The sequence below is a fragment of the Pezoporus flaviventris genome, unplaced genomic scaffold (assembly GCF_033815535.1).
Source record: "Pezoporus flaviventris isolate CSIRO_AGI_PZ_B2104156 unplaced genomic scaffold, CSIRO_AGI_Pfla_v1 ptg000015l, whole genome shotgun sequence".
Classification (NCBI taxonomy): Eukaryota; Metazoa; Chordata; class Aves; order Psittaciformes; family Psittacidae; genus Pezoporus; species Pezoporus flaviventris.
In genome coordinates, this window is record NW_026892563.1 from 12,758,808 (window position 1) to 12,779,460 (window position 20,653).

At 44.0% G+C, this 20,653-nt stretch overlaps 1 protein-coding gene across 5 annotated transcripts in view; it reads right to left on the minus strand.

Moving 5' to 3' along the window:
• Nucleotides 1–20,331, minus strand: part of AGPAT3 (1-acylglycerol-3-phosphate O-acyltransferase 3) — a 95,031-nt gene extending 74,700 nt beyond the window's left edge. For all 5 annotated transcript variants that reach the window (XM_061453459.1, XM_061453456.1, XM_061453462.1 and 2 more), the window contains exon 1: nucleotides 19,834–20,331. The gene's annotated coding sequence lies outside the window, so the exon portion shown is untranslated. The remainder of the gene's footprint in view (nucleotides 1–19,833) is intronic.
• Nucleotides 20,332–20,653: the final 322 nt, after the last annotated feature.

Here is a 20,653-nt window from a genome sequence, read left to right on the forward strand (position 1 = left end):
TCAGCTGCTGGAACCAAAGCCTGCTAAACAGAAGCCATCAGCTTCTGAATGAAACAAAAAATTCAGGTCACAAGCCACGTATTTCAGCAAAGATCACCAGCCACTGTAACAACTTACCAAGGGCCAGGATAGTCTTCATGACTGATCGGTTTCTAAATCAAGCCTGGAAGTTTTCCATGGAGGCAAGTTACAGTTTGAATACATATTTACGAGATACACAGTTAACCCTGATATAATTCCTACACCCTCAACCTTTGTCTCATGGCCTAAAAAGCCAAGGGGTAGGTGTATGAAGGGGTTGAGGAATGAAAAAGGAGCAGGAAAAGAGGAGAAAGTACAAAAAAAGACATAGAGGGAAACAAATCATACTGATAATGATGTAGAATGAATAAAAGCACTTAGACAAAGGATGTACATAATGATTTCATTTATTTTAATTGAAGATGCGTGTGAGGAAGGAAAGAAACAGAACAAGAAAAAACAATTCTGAACAGGAGGCTGTGGCTAGAGAGGAGGGAAAAGATCTTTTTTTGTTTATTTCCGCAGGTCACCGAGTATTTCAAGTATGAGTCTTCCAAGTGCAAAATTCCCTGCACCGCAAAACCCAGGTCCAGCTTGGTATGCAGTACTCTGACTGTTCTCACATTGTGTAGGCAGTACACAGTGCCACATGACAGTAAGCCAGAAAAATGCTACAGCTAAAACATGCCCCCAGTCACACTCACAGCCAGCCTTCTTCCAGGTGACAAATCCTTACACTTAGTGATCCCCTGTCCAAGTGAAATGTGGAAGCAGATGCTCTTTAAAGTCACTGTATTCCCGCATGCTGCCTTGATCAATACAGCTGTGTTCATTTACTACTTGTTTCAAGGTCCACGACAAGGTACAGCAGTGAAACTTTACCTGGATACCAGTTCTATGGGGGATCAGATGTGTGCAGGCATTGTGATCTATGCAAAAAGAAAGGAGACACCAAGACACCAGGTACGGATACACAAAAGCACAGGAAGGAAAGGACTACCTAGCTCGGCTCTTTTTGTTGGCTTTAAACAAGTATAGGATTGAATAACAATAACCAAATTAAAAGGGTTTTCCATATAATAGTTCACATTTTTATAGTTAAGAGTAGCTGAGGTGGCAAACTATAAAGGACAGATCAAAACATACTGACTAATTTGTTAGCCATGGAGGTTTTAAAGCAGGCTGGTTTGTCTCGCTTACAGCTCTATCAATGAAAGTAATCAGCTCTGAACACAGCAAGAAAGTTTATTTAGGGCAGCATCACAGGCTTCTCTCACCTCTGCTAGGCATGGGATGGTAATTTGCTGGGGGGGTGGGGTGGTGGGGTGGATCAACTCCCTCATCAGATCCAAGTTCACTCTTGTCTTTGCTCTAAAAATCACATTCAGCAAAACACACACACAGAAACTTTTAAGTGGATAAACACTGCACAAAAGCTTGCATTTTCTGCAACTGAGCACTACTGCAAGCAGAAAAACACAGCATCATACAAGTACATAAAGAGTCATGGGCAAAACTCGAACTCTGGGAAAATAAGCCTCCTGAAAGTCTTGCGGAACAGGGGGGGTTGGTACGTCCCCTTTCACTTCCACTTACATTTATATTTCATCCACACGGCTTCTTCCACTGGAAATTTAAAAAACAAAACACAAAAAAACAAAGACAAAGACAAAAAAAACCCCCACAGTAAACACAGACATTCAAAGACAGGTCTGTCCCACCCCGCCAATCAATCCCAAATAGTCTTTTTACAACTTGAGTAACTGTGTACAACTGTGGATCAGCTCAGTGATCCCCACACTGCATTATGTGGTCCCAAGCAGTATTCGTCTGGAGGTATCAGAAGGAAGCAGAAAAAAAACCTGCTAATGTTTAGATATAGCTGAATGACTCCAGAATGACTCAAAGAAAGGAGAGTAATTCTTCCTGAACACTGCAGACAGCTGGTAGTGTACTCACACCCCCCACAGAAAGGCTTCTAAGTCTTAAACAGCATAGTCATAGATTTTTTCCTTCTCATGAGTGTGCTTCGCCCAGCTTCCAGTCGCTCTCCTCCTGGGAGCTCCATTAGTCATGTTAAAGAGTATTCTTTTTTCATCTACCTACTGCTTTTCAGATTCATTTCACAGCATGATTTTTAAAATTTTAAAAGGGAAAAAATCCACAACATTTGACTGTATGAAACTACCATTGACCAAATAATCCAGTTTTGTTTTGTTTTTTCCTCTGTACGAGTTTTTCTAAACACAAGGAAGGGCAAAGGAAAAAGAAATTAACAGTCAAATCCTGAGAAACCAGACTTTTAATTTTATTTCTAAGTGACAGATCTGGATCCTGCAGTCAGACTGTCTGCCTTCACGTTTCAAGAGTGAGTCAATGGCACCTACATGTCAGAAGCCTGTTTTCACACCTCATTTTAAGCCTAAACATAGGGTTATGTTTTCTCTCATTCTCATTTCTTAGATGCCACAAAAGGCTGAAATGGAACAGTAGAGCATTTCCTACCCTACTAAGAAACCAAAAGTTTAATTAAAAAAAAGGTGAGATGCCTTTCCACATTAACACATTCATCTATTTTCACATTCATGGGAGGCAAAAACTGTCTCATTACCCTCACAGGGAACAACTTTTCCTAAGTGGATGATTTTACAGAAAGGATTGCTGTTTGAAGAATACAGAACCCATAAAACAATAAGTAAAGGTCACAATATTTACTGGCATATGGAAAATCGAATTCCACATTGACAAAATAACCTAAGTACAGCACATTCCATGGTAAATGGATTAAGACCTCACACACACTTCAGAAGACACATCTAAGGGCATTACAGCTTTTCTTTTATGAATTCCCAGTTTCAACATTGCCCCCCAGCACAATCATCACCTTAAAATATTAAATCCCAGCCCACCTGGGCCTGCAGAGATATGCAGAGCATGTCTGGAGAAGAACGGCAAGTATATACTGACCCTTATGTGCACATCACCACTGACCTCTTCCAAAGGTCGAGCCACAACCTCATGTTGCTTAAAATATAAATACCATTTGGAAAAGCCACATAATCAGGGTAAAGTACACAGGTAAAGCAAACATACAAATGCACTCTGGATCTCTGTGGCCTACCCTGGCACTGAGAAATACTGTCAGAGCCTTCAACTAATTTTACCAATCAGCACAAGTCAGTATGAGCAGGTTTCTCTTTTGGCGTGCTTTTTACAGTCAGGAGGAACGGTTACGATTTCTCAGGAGGCATTTTTCCCAGCTGCCAGGCTTGGCTTTTCAGTCCAGTGTCCTGCCCCACTGCCCAGCCCCAACCACAGCACTGTAGGCTCTGCTTGCCTCCTACCCGAGCTACATCCACCCCTGCAAACACAGCCAGGGGTTTGTCACATCATAAAGCAGCATTTGATTACAATCCTCAAACACAATTTGAACTATTTAGAAAACACGAATTATAGTAGTATTTAGCCATTCCATTATTATGTTATAACATGCTGTCAAAAGAGGTTTTGCTTTTCAGTGTACATACTGGTGAATAGAATATATTTTCACCCATATACAAAGCACTGGCTGATTTTTAGATAAAGAAAAATAGGTAAAACCAAGCACACTGTTAACACTTTCTGAAATTAAAGGCATTAACTATAACTGCAACCAGCACTTGATGCCTTCCAAAGGAAAGGATGTTTGCTCTCAGCAGTGCAATAACCTGGATCATGACTTGAAATGCTAGTTACTACAAAGATGGGCATGAGCTACTGAGGTGGAGGGAACTCTTAATTACTAGACTTAAAGCTCTGCCAATTGTTTGATTCTTAAAAACAGCCAACTATGCTCGTGTCTCTCTTTTGGACATGGAAAAACAAAAAAACAAAAAAAACCCCCACCAAACAAAAAACCCCACAAAACCAACAGAAAAGGAATATACACTTAAAAACACCCCACCCTTTTCTCCTTTCATTGAATGCCTTTCCTCCTACAACATGAAATATTTACCCCAAATACTAAACAGCTGAATGTATATAGATCCTTTACAGGCATCTACATACTAGAAGTCTTACTAAAGACTGCTTACTGACCAAGTAGTTTGCTTCACTTTAGATTTCTGATAGGCATTCAGACACCAAGAACAACATTCAGAGACTCCTTGAATCATACCCAACTTTGCACCATCGATGTGACTCTTTTCAGAGGCTGGACTTTCCCTAACTAACCATTCTTTTCCACACTAACCATTCTTTCCACAGCACTATTTCTGAGGCGGTTCTGCAACTATGGTCCTTTTATGAAAGTCCAAAATGCTCTTCATGGATGATGATCGATGATGATGATTGATGATAATAATAAAGCAGCTTCATTCAGCACACATGGGAATCTTGAAATCAAGAGGACTTACACATAAATCTGAGTGTTTGAGTGAATAACAGAGGGTTAGAAAGCACTGAGACAGAGGTAATTTTTGCTAGGGAATGATTTTGCTCTTCACAGGACAAATATTTTTCCAAAGCTGGAAACCTCTGGAGGTGTTTTCTTTTGTCTCTTCAGAACATCAAATTTATTACAAAGTTACCACATAGTGTTCCAATGCATTCATTAGTTTGGAAGTACTGTGTTAAAGGCCAGTGGGAAACCAAGGAAACAAAAAATAAACTCTCACCAGACCAATCACTACCTTAACAGTTTTGTCTTCACCATAGTAGAGGCATGCTACTTCATTAAACCGAATATGACAGTGTAGGTCAGGAATAGGGAAGAAAGCAAGCAATCAGACACTACTTTGCTCAGAAACTATTTAATACATAATAAAAGTCTTGATCACCACTACTAACAAAATATTAAGGTTTACAGCACTTACTCCCCATAAGTAGCTATCTGTGAAGGCACACTACTCATACACTGGCACACCTGCATTTTTGGAGTGTTGAATTCATGGAACATTCCTTAATTATAGATTATTCCAAGATCTTCATTTCAGAGAGATTTTAAAGAGCTTTACACCACTGAAATAACATCTGCATGACAGTCAAATAATCTCAAACTGAATTAACACTGACCTATGGGTGTATTTTTGTATTAGCACTTAAAGGTTTAGACTTCAAACACAAAGACGAACACTGAGGCAGGGAGCTGAAAAGACAACTGAGGTTTGAAGAAATGTCTATCTCTTATGAAAGTTTTTAGGTTAACAGGCAAAGAAAAGTTCTTGAAATTCTTACCAAGGCTTAAGGAAGAGATGTAGGTTTCTAAGCACAGGTGCCAAGTATCATTTTTAAACTCTTCTAAGATCCACATAATCCACATGGGACTGACAGATTTGACACCAGAACACTGGGAAATCTATACCTTTTGAGAGTGGTGGCTCCAGACTAAGAGAAATACCCTAGGGTGCCTAAAGTGACATTAGATGTTCAGATACCTGAGTAGCCCCACTAGTCTACAGCATTTAATTAAAGCAGAGAAGACTACAGCTGGGATTAGTACCAGCTTAGTCCCTCCATCCTACCAGCCAGTTCATATGGTGGATGGCCACATGATTTCAATGTGAAGAAAAGAAAGCGGCTTTCTCAGAGTAAATATCTGGAATACTTTGCATGGTATTGGTCCAACAAATAACTGAAGAAACTTCTAGGACTAGAGACCATGAGAGAAGGAGGCATACTAAAAACTGAGCTGCACAGAAGGCAGATAGAAGATAGCAGCATGAAAGGACTAGGCCTCCACAATGCATCAAGGAATTTACATCGCTGTGTCCCACTATCTCTCTGTGATGGCAATTTCTTTATTTATAAAATAAAATATAAAAAAAAAAGCGAAGTCAGGCCCCAGTACGGAAGAGCACACATTACAAACTCAAAACCCAAGATTTTAGGTATCAAATACATTAACTACCTGATACACACACTTCTGGAAAGCGTTTCCTACCTGCACAGAGCTAGTACCCTTTTCTCCACGACTGCTGCCATTACTGATGGGGATCACCATGACACCATGCACAAAGGTAAAGTAAGCATGCATTAAGACTCTAAAAGTACTCCACCTTACTGAATTTGAATGTTTATTAAGTCTACTCTGCCCACTGGCAGTACTTCAAATTTCAGATTATTAGGAATGAAATAGGTCAACCCAAAATATAGCCACAGCTGATCTACAGAAATAAACACTAAGCCAAAAGGAAATTGTTCTCCATTGGCCTTTATTATTTTCACCACAGTATTTCTGTTAGACAGTCAAAAGTACATTTAATACAAAACAGAATTTAGTATTCAGGAATCTGAAATAAAACCATGTCAGGAAAGCCAATCATTGCCAACAGAAAAGACCACAAGTGTAAAGTAGTTTAAATACTTCGATTCTTCCAACTTCTACTGAGTGATGCCCAGCAACCAAAACACACTCAATACAAAATAAATAAGCCTTGGCTAGAGTTTGGCTTTTGACCTGATTACATTCTTCTTCCCAAAACAACCTCTCATCAGCTAGAAAGGCTGCATCAAGAACTGCCCAATATAACCAGGGTCTTTAGCAAGCTTACACAGCTGCCTCCACACACAGAAACTATCACTTCCATCTCAAGAACTGCAAAGCTGTCTGTGCCGAGTTAACATCTGAACAAGCCTGCAGATAGGATCCCTACATAATTTAGGATTGCATCCAGACCTGAAGCTGGAAACTAGGACTCCAGAGAAAAAGAAGAGCTGTTACCCTCCTAAAAATTGGGCAGCAGCTCTTAAATGCCTGAGAGACCACTCCAGAGAGCAGTCCTAGCCTCTCACCCTCTGACAAAGCAACAGAGTGACTTGGTGGGGTATGGGGGGAAGTCAGCAGCAAAAATAACCCCACAAGATCATGGTGGAAGAAATAAAGAAATTTGACAAACTGCATATTCAAGACGTGAAAGACAGATCCCAGGAAGCAGTAAGCAAGGCCAGCAGAGATGTGCTGCAGGAATTTGGAGCAAGAAGGCAACAGGGAGTCTGAAAATCAGTGGGTTGAAGAGATGAACCTGCACACCCCCACACTCCTCTATTTGAGCCCAAACCCTTTCAAAAAACTGCTGGCTTAGTTTATAGCTGAAATAATGTCAGCATCTACCCAATTACATTCAGGTCTGTTGGCTATCTACACAATGCACTCAGGAGTAAAGACCCACAGGCCCCACCCAAGGCAGATGTGCTTACATAAACGTAAATCCAAGGAAACCTAGGAACAGTTAAAGGCCCTTTTTATGCCCTTCATGCCTCCCCTCTTTCCCCTACCTTCCCCAGTACATCTAGTATAGAAAAAAAAAGGTTAGATGTACAATAAAGAAAACCTGATCTAATTACACTGGAAGTACAAAAACGGAATACACGAAGACTAAGTGCTGCTAGTACAATTACTTCATCTCTCATCCAACGCAGCATTAAATTTACCTGCTCGTTACTGTAATTTGGCAACTGAATCAAATGCTTAAAAAGAGCCCTGACAAACCACACGATGAGTGGGATTAAACGAGGAAGAGGAGGAGGATGTGAAAAAGAAAATTGCACCAAGAGATCAAGATTAAGTTGGAGACGCACAAATTCACCTGCCTGAGAAGATCCACCCTGTTCTAGAGAGTATCCGCAAGCTGAAGTTTAACGCAAAAAACACGGTGGAGAAAAAAAATTCCTGCTTTGTAACCAAGTTGCATGTGCTTGGCACCACTAGAACTTGTTAAACAAAGCTGCTGTCAGACACCCTTGCGGAGAGAATCTGTATCACTGCAGTGTGTTTTTAATTTGTATAACAATTATTCTCTGGTTTAGAAGCACGTAGCTCATGAGGAATCACTGGCTACCCAGAGCAAACACATATTGAAAGCGCAGGTACTGGCTTTCTGCTGTTTATACCCTCTGTTGTATATGTAATTCCACCAGATCTGTGAACTCCAGACATCACATTAACTACAAAAGATGGAGTCTTCCAAGATACGAGGGCCATTTACCAAACAATAGCATCCAAAATAATTTCAACACAAAGAATCCTACTTTAACACTGTTCTGGAACTAAGGAAGAAACGCGGTAGGGCTCCCCTTTCATAAGAGCATATGGCATTTTAAAAAGCAGAGCATTACAAATTCCACCAACAGCTACTGAGTCATTCAATAGAGGCTCAAGTTATCTTAGCTCTGTCTCTCCTACCTAGGCACACGCACCACAGCAAGAGGAAGACCAAAGTTCCCTGTGGTCATATGGAAACAAGTTACATCTCGTTTATATTATTCACACTTTTGATGAGTTTTTCAGACAAAGACAATGACAGCTCAGCACTGCCAAGTTTACTCACTGTCCACTGCTGGGGGGAAAACTCAAAGAACAAGAAGTTCCTTGTGTGGAGCATCCTAGATCGCCTGTGCTTTACCGACATGCAAAACCCGTATGCCCTGCCAAACCATTTTAGGCATACTGCGCACAAAAGAAAACATTTCAGGAAGCTGAATGGTATTTCTTTTCTGTTCATACAGAGTGACAGACCACCACAGCCCGTAAATTTTCTGGTACTTCGCCTCTAATACTTGCTAGCGATGTGTTCGCCAGTACAGGGAGCCAGGAACTTGACTCAGATTTTAATTCATTCCTTATCATTCTGCAAAACTACTTCAGCACCCACCAGCTTCGTGCAATGGCTGCAATACCAAAAAGGCAAGCGGTCCTCTGCTGGAGAAAGAAACAGCACTTGCATTTAAATTCTGTGGGCACACATCAACTAGCCTCTGAATGGGGTTTAGCCAGCCTTTCAGCTTTTGTTTAGTGCCCTCCACACATTGCTGGTAGTTACTGCTGCTGGCCAGGGCAACTCTAAGGTACTTTGGCTCGTCATCAGGAATTAGTTCTCTGCCACAGAAATTCACCAAGAGCCAAATGGATGAAAAAATAGCAAACCAAAGGAAATTGGCACCATGCTCTTTCCGGTTGTTGGGTTCAGGCTTCAGTTTTGGGCCTGATCTCTAAGGTAAACACACCTTCAAGGCTTTGCTCCACCTTCTGCATGGAACGCACATGGAAATGAATTCATCACAAGCAAGTTATTTCACACACTTAAAAGAGGAAGATATGAAGCAGCCACTAAATAAAAGGACCCTTTGTCAGAAAAGCAAAAATACCAATATATCCTTGCTGGAGTCAGTCTGACACACAGATTAAGTGGCATTGCCCTGTGCTCGAATTCACAGCACGCAAGGCTTCCAGAGCGGAGCAGGCTTGGAGCATGAGTCTCTACCAAAATAAAATTGCAGTGTGTGCAGCTGAAGAGCGTTTCAAGAGGACACCTAACCCAGCTGTCTCCAACATTTGACAGCCAAGCTTCTCCAAAACCTTTAACTTATTTTCATCTTGACCACTTGCCCCCGCAACCACTTCCTACACAGTTTTTACACAGCAACAGAAGGAATGAGCAGGACAGCCAGAACTTCTGTTCTCTGGACCCTCCCTGCCCCTTGTCCACATCTTGTAAGGGTGCATTTCCCACCAGGAGCCCAGCACTCTGGTTCCCAGTGCAGGAGCACCAAAACCCAACCCTTCTCATATGCATCTGCCAGGATCTTTTCTTTTTGAATTCTTTCCAGCAACAGAAATTTCACAACTCCCATTTGGCAACAGAAAGCTTTTTCCAGCTTTCCAGCTCTTCCTTCTGCATCTTAAAATCCATAACTTCTTGTCCTCTCTACAGCCGCACAGAGAGCAGTTGATTCCCTTCTCCTGCAGCAAGCTTTCAGGTATCCTCTATGTAAACCAACTTCCATTCTGTAAACCTTCCTTTTGGTAATGTTTTCTTGACGTACATGTGAATTTTTTCACTCAAGTTTTCTTACAGATTTGTCCCCAGAAAAAGGTGTTTCTGAAAAGGTGATGCTTTCAGTAGCATGCCATAGCCCAGCTCATGCCCAGTAGAACCATTCTGCAGGAGTGTGTATGCACCCCAGCCTAGTGTGCGTGCATCCCCACCTAGTGAGCTTGCTTTTTACTTTAGGGGTCAGAGAGGAGAAAGGTTTGGGGTTGGGGTTTTGGGGGAGTTTGGTTGGTTGGTTCGGGTTTTTTTTTTTTTTTGCAACCACTTAAGACTGACTCACATTGAAGTCTGGAAACTGCTGAGTGGAAGCATTACATTTTTGGTTATTATCAAAACAGGTATTCGGCAGGAATACAGTCAAACCTAAGGCTAACTTTTCCTTTAGATGTTTTGCCAAACTAGCTGTGCTAATGAGTAGTATTAAAGAAGACACTCCATCATAAATCCAGAGGTACAAATTAATGTAGGCAATGATACCACCAAAAACTGAGGCTGGTCTGTAAAATCTGGTTAATCTTACTCAAAGAGAGGGATTAAGAGTACCGGCAAGCAGACTCCTCCCTTCCAGACTAAACTGCAGTCCCACTAGAAAAGATGCTGCCAACATTTATCAGTGTTGGTATTCCTATTGCACTGGGGAGGAGCAAGGAGCCAACTAGATAGGAGGTAAGCAGCCAGTTTTATCTGCCCTGTGACAAAATGCTCTCACTGAGGAGTACTCCACTATTCCACTAATTCCCACGCTGTTCAGGAAGAAACCTGAACACACAAAGAAAAGGAAATAAAAGGATGTTACGTTCTTTTGCTGTAGAGAAAGGTATAGAAAATACATTACCTGAATGAGGTAAGGCTCATAGTGGGTTGCATGCGGCAGGTGAGTGATGATGAACACTGACTGTTTTTTACTGTGAAATATAACCAAGATGACACTGTCAATGGCAGTTCTTCAGGTAAACAGCAAAAACCTTCTTTTTTTGCCAGTAAAGCTAATGATACTTTTGGATCCTGGAAAGCTACAAAACCTGCTTTCCAAGCTATTACATAAAATTCCCTTCATATCACCACTACTTTGGTCAGCTCTCTTTCTCTAGTATGATATTGCTACTGAAAAGCCAATATACTACTCCAGCAGTGTATCGGAGTATACCATAAAAAACCTGTAGTACACAAATTGGAATGAAAGTTTTCAGCCAGAAAAGGTTTTCCTTATTGGTAAGTTGCTAGCAAAAGCTTATAAATTAAGAAATAGAAAAGTATCATCAAGCGGGCTTTGCTATATGCACAGATGCACACAGGAGAGCTTGCTAGCAGTATACATCTAACAGCATAAGCATACATATGTGTTTAATGGACACATCTTCATTCTAAGAATATATGCTGCAAAGGCCTTTCCCATTAGTTAATCTATGGCCCTCAATTCCCAGTCACAGCTACAGCTGCAACAGGCAAGCTGAAGCAATGCCATTTGTAACCAGTTTTCATTTCAAGTGCAACACTGAATGCCTTTTCAGGGCTGAGCAGGACCCAGGCTGCAAGCAAGCACATCTGTACCAGGTCAGAAAGGAGGTCCACCCCCATCTCACTACACGTCCCTGGCAGCAGCAAGGAGACAATGGCCAGGGAAGAACAGAGAACCAGGCCAAGCGTACTGTGCCTAACCTCCCAGCGTCTAGTAATTTGCAGCCAAGGCACTTCTCTAGGTACAAGACGCACAGCTATCTTTAGAGTTCGGCTTAAGACACACTGCCGTAATGTTAGAAAATGAATGCAAATTCAATCCTTTCAGAGCAGGCAGAGGGAGGGGGCTTGTTGAGTGTTTTCTGGTGAGTATTTGGACAGGAAAGCCTGAAAGGAATAAAGCAGCATTCAGCAGTGATAGGTCTCATATCATCACAGAAAAATACTGGGAAAAAAACACTACTGGAGAGTTAAGCTAGCCAGGTTAGTTTCCACCATCAAAACCAGTACACCTTGAAAGGACAAAAAGCAAATTGCACTACTCAAAGTACATCATACTTCAGATTAGTCCATCTCAATTCTTAAGAGAGGGCATGTAACTATCCTTGCCACAGTGCTAGATCTGTATTCAAGTAGTTGTCTTCTCCACAGATAACAGTGACACCACACACAAACTCAACATGAAAAACATTTACAAGTTTCAGAGAGTTAGTTATGAGCAGAGGCTGCTGAAAGGCATGGCACTGTCCCACTGCCACGGGTTGGTCAGTAAAGCAAAAGACAAGATGAAAACTTCAAAACACAAAATACAGAGAACCAACTCAATCCTATGATCCAAGTGATGGGAATATTTCACTGAAAATAGGGAGTGCCAGTAATCAGTAAGGATCTGGAATCTCGGCCAAATTCCCACAGCTGCTTGTAATTTTAACTAAAGGTACATTACAGGAAAAGTTAATTTAGAAAAAAAATAGCGCCTTGAAATACAGACGGCAGACTCATCCTGCCTGGGAAGAGAAGGGCTCCAACCCTCTGAGCAACCCCAGGAAGCTGTTTGAAGGTGTCTCTCTCTGCTGTGACCACCAGAAGCCCACTGCTCAGCAGGCCTGGGTGGTTTGGGTCATGGCATCTTCTCTGACCTCAAGAAATGAAAACCTTCTTTTCCCTTTGGTTTCAGCCCTCTCACAACTCAAACTTAAAGCACAGGCTGGCTATATCATTAATAACGCAAAGGCCACAGGCATCAATGGAAGGCAAGAGAAGTTTAGCTCAGACACACTGGTAGGGAACCCAAGACTGCAGCAAGGCATTTGGAGCAAGAATGCCCACATAAAAGCATACAGCGTACAACATAACATTGGATCAATCAATCACAACTGCATCTGGGAGATGACTGCTTGCATTAGGCATTAAATTTGCATATATCAACCATATAGCCGCACATCTCTGCTCAGTTGGGAGAAGAAACAATGTTCGTACTGAAACCCGATGGAAGGCTACCAGTCAGACTAACGGATTTAAAAACCCACCTTTATCAAATAAGCTGATTATAGCTGTGTTATTTAATGGCGTGGCAGCCGCTCTCAAAATCTGGGTCCATAAGCAGTCTAGCCTTTACCAGCCTTTACTTTAGCAGCCTAGCAGAAGACTGAAAACTGGTAACACTAAACCATCATATGAATTATGTTAAAAGGAAAGAAAGGCTGATTTTGAACCAGTACATAATGCACACATTTCCACCATCACATTCTCCTGAAAAGACCAAATCTGCATTTGAAGTACCGACAGCTTCAAATCTTTAGGGGAAAAAAGCTTTCTTTGTACAGAGTCAAGCTTAGGCAAGTCTTGCAACAGTAATTACAGACACTGCCTCCCCAAGCCATCTGCTGTGGCATTTATAACTTCTGGAAGGGCAGCCAGCAGAGCTGGTGGAGGAGAAGAGACACACATACCTCAGAAACCCAAGCCAGGCTTCTCAGAAAAGCTGTGATGCTGGTCTGACCCTAACAGGAACTTACATCCTGGTTATCCAGACCTCCTTCAGCTTGCAGATAGTGCTGATGTTAGAAGGAAACAGCTGGGTCTGCAGATTTGTCAGATCAAAGGGAGTTAGGAGCCCAATCTCAAGGCAACTTGTAACCCTGAGCAAGACCAGCGGGGAAAGAGCTCAGCTGGAAGAGCTCGACCAGGACTTCATCCCAAAAATGAACAAACTTGTGCTCTGAAGTCAGTGTAAGCAACCCAACTTTCACATGTGGACAGACTTTGAAGACACCAGCACAGCCAATAGCTCTGCATCTCTCTTCTCCAAGAAGGGATGCCTGTAACATGGGCAGAACAATTCAAACAAGCTAAGTTCATCCTTTATGAGGATGCATAGGGTCCAGCCTGATGTACTCACTTACATAGTGACAACCAGTGCATCTGCCAAATGTTTTCATCAGCAAACCACAGCTAGCAGAAGAGGTGGAAGGACACACTCACCCACCGCTCACTCACACAGCCCCGAGTTCTAGCGGCGGGCCACACTGCAGGTACTTTGAAAATCCAGCTTTCACAGTACAGCTGGAAATAATGCCGAATAATTGTTTTGCCATCCGTAAAACATTACAATACCCACTTCATAGGGTTGTCACAAGTATGATTTAACATCTCCGAAGAAATTTGAAGAATAAACAATGGCTGTTATTCTGAGTACCACAGAATTTGGAAGGCTCTCACATGAATTCTGCACAACCGTGCATGTGTGACAGCTTCAGCACCAACAGATTATTTTCCCTCACAAAAAAAGCCTCCCAATAGCTCATTTGCTCTGGGCAACACTTTATTCAGAAAAGTCTTTTATTTTGCTTGTTAATATATCCTAAATTGCCATCAACTTTGACTATTTAATTAATAGATTCAGGTGTTGTTTCTAGTCTCTCTTAATTATGGGAAACATTGCCTTTTTGACAAAGAACTCAGTTTAAGCTGTCAGGGCTCCCAACCAGCACACTGTAATTACCTAAGTAATGCTAACACACAAGAACAACAACAGGGGGGAAAAAAAGCAACTAAAATTTCACTGAAATCCCATTTCCTTTACAGCAAATGAGAAAGTCTGTCTGCATGGAGAAGAGGTGCTACACACAGAAAGAGGCCAATGTCATACTGCTTATGCCTGCCTATTAAAGAGCTCTTAACACTGATGCATAAACATTGTAAAGATTTTAATTAGGTTTGCTTTTACTTTTTCCCCATGAATATACAAGTACACAGGAGATGCTGGATTCTAGGAGTTCTGCTATACACTCAGATCTACCTCTTCTGAAAGGAAAACTTCAACCGCTTCACTCCAAATGTATAAGGCATCTACATGCCTTTTCATTCTCATAAAACATAAATAGCTCAACATCTACTCCAAGGATAAGCATTTTCTTTTTTTCTGAGCAGTCTCAAACTACAGCAGTAGTCACAATTAGGCAACAAGGATATGCCCCGAGTGAAGATGGATCTGGCTGAGAGAACTAACATTTCCCCTACACAAAGCTTCAAAGGCTCTTTAAAGTCTTTGGGACACAAACCACATTTTTGTTTGGAAAGCAAACACCACATTACTGATACTACTGCAAGATAAACAACAGCACTAGGACTAGTCAGTACACCAGCTTTTATTCCCCAAGACATGACAGGAAGTTTCTTCTCTTTATTTCACTCTAGGTCTCCACCAAGAAACTAGAACCAATGGGTGCACAAAAAATGCAGCTTAGCAGTACCATGCCTCACAAAGAGTAGGTCCCAAGTTCCCCAAATCCCAGGGGAAGCAGCAGCCCAAAATTTTGGTCCTGCTCTCCCTACAAAATACAACATGTTGCATGCCTGAGAATAAGCAAAGGGAGTGGGGAGGGGGGGGGGGCACAAAAAAGCAACATGAGCACCTAGGCTATTTGGCCAATAGCACACAGCAAGAAGATGTACCATAGATCCCAGCTTTTCCTCAGTTTATGTCTCACAGAGATCAACAACTTTAGGGGAAAGTTCAACATGCCAAGACTATATCGACCCCCTCATAAAACACCAGCATGAAGCAGAAAGGCAAGACTGATTGAATCCCTTCAACATTAGCCTGACAGGCAGCATCCTCTCATAGTTTGACCTGTGCATAGTTTCTATACAGCTTACCTTGTCTTTTCCCTGGCAGGTATCATAACCTCCACCCAGGACTTCCTTGGTAAAGCAAGAGGGTACCCTGGCACAGCCAATCACCACGCTCTCCTCCTAAAACTGTTTGGTTTTGCATGCATGGGTTTACAGACAAAAGAAAAGCTGCTGTGGTACTTGGTTCCTTTTTACAATACTGAATACCTATTTGGCAGAGGACAAGAACCCAAGCCTCCTGCTTCCCAAGACAGATGTCCCATCTACTAAACTTCAGTTGTGCTGTCTGTTCCATGGAAGGTTAGACAGGCACAGATAAAGACACAGCAGAAGGAGGTATTGTTGTGAAGAACCAGATCCAAAAGTAACACTCCTAGACTGATCTCTACAAAAGAGACAAGCATTTATTTCATTTTTGCTATGACATGTGTGTAATAGTTCTAAATGCCCAGCTTCTCATCACCATCATGTCTTGCACCCTCCTAAATGTGCCAAAGCTCAGAGGCACAAGGAAACTTTACACATGAACAGTAAGCATCCACTGATTTTAGCAGCATCAATAAAAAAAAATTTAAAAAAAAGAGAAAAAAAAGCAAGCAGGGGTTTGCTTCCTTTTTAACCATTTGAAATTTGGACTCCTACAATAAAACAAAACAGGAAACAGAGATTAGTAGTTTGGTGCTCCAGCAAATTAAACACTCCCTAGAATATATTGGTTATACCTGTAAGACCCTGTGTCCTAGTGATAACTGGTCCCTAATTTAGGTGGTAACTCGCTCCTCGAATCCTAACATGATCATGCATCAGATGGCAAACTGATTTTCACATAACACATTTAACACATTTAAGAGTATTTTCACCAAGCACACAGCAGAGGCCTTGGGATTAGTGTTTCTTTTTTTTTTTTCGTTTTATGTTGGTTAGTATCACAGGTAAATAAAAACTTTGGATAATGCCTTCTAATGCCTCTCTATTCCCTTCCATTCAGCCTTGCTTACAAAGATGGTATCAATTCCTTCTTAAGAGCTACCCACAAGCAAAAGTTCCCTGGTATTAGCCTGAAACACAAGCATAGACAGACACTCTTTATTACTAGTGGCTCATCACCAGAAGGTAATGGAACAGTCCGAGATACAGGTACTTTCTGGTTTCACTTTGCTTTTCGTCATTTCTTCTGTTCTATATCTCACAATACTCAAGATAGTGATTACCTAGTCACCTGTTCTTTGTTTGGACGCTTACTACAAACAGAGTAACACGCATGCACCAACACTCAGTATTAAAACTAAAAATAAAGAAAACTGAAAGAACAGAACATTTTTAGCCTTTACAGATGACAGCTACATTTCTTTGTCAGTATCTTGGCCACTCCTATCAATAATTATGTTCTCATAAGGTAGAGGAGCAAGACTGATGCTGGGCAACTTCTTTCTTCAAAAGAAGTGTGACCAGCAGGTCAAAGGATGTGATTCTGCCCCTCTACTCTGCTTTTGCAAGACCACACCTGCAATACTGCATTCAGCTCTGGGACTCCCAGCACAACATATCCCACAACAAGGATATGTTGGAGCAAGTCCAGAGAACGCCACAAAGATTCTCAGAGGGCTGGAGCACCTCTGCTATGGAGACAGGCTGACAGAGCTGGGGTTGTTCAGCCTGGAGAAGAGAAGGCTCCAGGGAGATCTTACAGCAGCTTCCAGTACCTAAAAGGGGCCTATAGGAAATCCAGACAAGGACTTTTTACAAGGGCATGTAGAGACAGAACAAGAGGGAATGGCTTCAAGCTGACAGGAGGGCAGATTTAGGTTAGATACAATGAAGAAATTCTTTACTGTGAGGGTTAAGAGGCACTGGCACAGGTTGCCCAGAGAAGCTGTTGCTGCCCCATCCCTGGAAGTCTTCAAGGCCAAACTGGATGGCACTTTGAGCAACCTGGTTTCGTGGAAGGTGCCCCTGCCCATGGCAGGGGGCTGGAACTAGATGATTTTTAAGGTCCCTTCCAATCCAAACCATTCCGTGATTCTACGAATGCAAACATTCTTGTGGTTTTTTGTATTTGCAGAAAGCCTAGAAGCAGCCTACCACAATTTATGGCTATCATAAATTTAGTATAGATGAACTTACTACATTAAGCAGCAACACTTTGTTCACACCAGTCACCCACAAAACATAAGCCCCAAATCCAATTATTCCATAATAGTTTTCTAAGTAAACAAAACACCATTTAGGATTTGAAAACAATGCATCTTTCTGCAAACAGAGGCAGAAAAAAAAAAAACAGAAAAAAAAACAGCCCAAGAAGCTAGCACAGGGCTATGCAATAGTTTCATTTTGTAAGAAGATTAACACAGAGCAGAAACCTTTGGCTCAGGCTGGGAAAAAAAACATACACTTGTGCTGGAACAGAGTTCCCTGTAAAGTGGAATTTGTCCTGTTTGTTAATGCATCTCTGCAGCGATAAATCAGGGAAGAAGAAACAGCATCCTTACTTCTGCCCAGCATTACTCAACTCATGCCCCTTCTGATTTCAGTCCTTGTTAGGCACAATGCACGCACCCTCACCTGAGCTATCTGCTACGTGTTGTTGAACTGCAGCACAAAGTTTTGATAAGCAGTCCTGCCATTTCAATCATGCTCAACAGAGACAAGCTGGTCAGGTGTTTCTCCTGTGCTTGTTGAATTCAAGCTATATTTGGAGACCAACTGTTCTCTACCCTGCTTTCTCCAATTAAGCGTGTGCGTAAGAGTGGAGAGGTGAAGGTGGGAATTAAGAGAGAAAGAGATAGTGAGACTTTCTTGGAGTACATAAGGCTGTCCTTAAAAGATTCTGAAATGTAATGCACATAGTTTTAATTGCAAAGATTCAGTAACAACAGATGTGAAGGGGAAGAAGACCAGAGCACACAGAAGGGAACCAAAAGCCAAGGCTGTTCTGAAAGTTAAAAAAGATGAGAACATTTACATTTAGCTCTAAGGGCCAGAACAAGGAACTCTAACAGTCCAACACTCACCGCAGCAAAGTAAGTTCACTGCAGGTTACAACAGAAAAAAAAACAACTCTGTGGTCTTGACAGAAAAATGAATGGGATCCACCTGGGTTTGCATAGGGAAAAAATAAATTAATGTCCCTATCTGTGATTATGTTGAACTTCACTCAAAGGAGCAGCAGTTCAAGCAAAGAGCCTTGAGTGAACACCATCACCACAAAAGAAACACTGCCAAGACAAGTGGAGAGTTCACCACTTCACTCCCAAACATGCTTGTACGTATCAGCAATTCACTAATGGCAAACATGCATTACTGTACTCCAGCCTACCTCCCTTAGAGCAGGAAAGTGGGGGAAAGGCCATGATGTTTATTTTGGACTTGAAATTAATGAGTTTGATGACATGATGAACTAATGAGATTATTATTGCTTTGAAAAAGGAGCTGCAGTATTACTGCAAACTCTGCTTTCCTGTTTCACACCTGCTCTCTCCCTGATTGAGGGGGGCAGATGAAGATTCAAAGAGCAAAACACAAAGAGCAAGAAACACGTACATATATGCCATCAAAAAGTAACAGTCTCAACACAAAACTCCCCGTAGTATACAGTCTGTTTAATATAAGAGGATAATCAATGTGTTCATCGATATAGATGCCTACACATTAGGTTAGCAGCTTATTAAACCCATCAGCATCATCTGAACAGAATACACTCACAACAGCATCCTACTCGGCTGCTGCTCTCCGATCAATCGCTCTTCTCCATTTTGCGCTCACAAGCCGCGCACGCGGGTACAGCCCGGCCCTTCGGAAACAGGCTTTCCGTCTATTATTTTTGTTTCTTTCTTTTTCGTTTCAAACCACTCTCCCACTTTCCTCCTATCCTCCCTCCCACCCTCCCCTCACGCTCGGCGCAGAGCCAAGCTGCCATCCTCCCAGCGGCGAGCAGCCAGCCAGCGCCTCCGTCCCTCCGCACCCCGAGAAGGCTGTCCATCTCCCCCCGGCAGTGTAGGCTACATTCCAGCCGGGGCCCAGCCGCGCCGGCGGGACCATTGTGCCCATCCCAGCACCGCCACCACCACCACCACCCCCCTCACGCCCCCCCCCACCCCGGTACCCGCCGCCGCCGGGCCCAGCCGGCGCACAAAGGGCTGTAGTGCCGGTGGCACCGGCACCGCGGCCAACGGAACGGACCGAGCCGAGCCGGGCCCAGCTCCTCCAGTGCCGCCGCAGCGGGGACGGTGCTCTGGGGCCTTCTGAGGGGGATGCCCGGCGGAGCTGCCACCGCCGTCAGCAAAGGGGAGCGCCGAGGCGGGGGGCGCTACCCCGGCCACAGAGGGGCCGGCACGGCACGGTCAGGCTCGGCCGCCCGCCTTCCGCCCGCAGCCCGGCACCCGCGCCTCCTCGGCGGAGCGGCACCAACCTGCAGTCCTCGCCGCCGCCTCCTCGGGAACAGCCGGAGCTGCCTCTGCCCGCCTCAGCCTCCAGCCCCGGGGCGGGCGGCCTTGCGCCGCCTCCGCCTGCTGCTGCCCGCGGTGCCCCCCCGGCGGCGGCGGCGGGCTCGCTCGGCGCCGCTGCCCTCGGGAGGCGGGGAAGGGGCGCGCAGGGCGGGCGGCTGCGGGAGCCTCGCTCATTGAGTGCGGCAGCCCCAGCTGTCGCCGCCGCTGCTCCCCGCAGCCGCTACTTCCTGTGCGGCGATGGTTCAGTTCCTCCCGGGCCGCTGGGGGCAGGAGCCGTGGGGCGGAGGAGAAGAAGAGGCGGGAGGTCGGGTCAGATACCGCTGGCAGCAGCGGGCCGCTCTTGCAGTTCCTCCCGCACGGGCCAGACCTGCTCCACCCCCGGTCAGCGCAGCAGGACCCCAGCCGACCGCTCTGGCCGCACCGCGGAGGGACGCGATGCCGCGGAGCCGCCCCTAGCGCCCCCCACTGCTGGGCGGCCGCCAGGAGGCGCCGCCGCTCCCGCTCGAGGAACCCCTCACCGAGGCCCCTCTCCTCCGGCCACCGTTGGCGGCGAGCGGGTGTGAGGCTCGGAGCCGGTGTTCCCCGCTGGAGGGTGCGCGGCGAGCGCAAGGCTCGGGGAGGGGAGTGCCGAAACACTGAGCCCCGTCGGTGAAAGCCCACTCTCCATCTCAGGAGCGGTGCCTGCTCCCGGTCCCTCCATGCGGAGCGAGAGCCGCTTTGCTGGTGCACAGCCGCTCACCGGAACCATGGCTCGCTTTCCCCGCCGGCTGCCCTCAAGGAGAG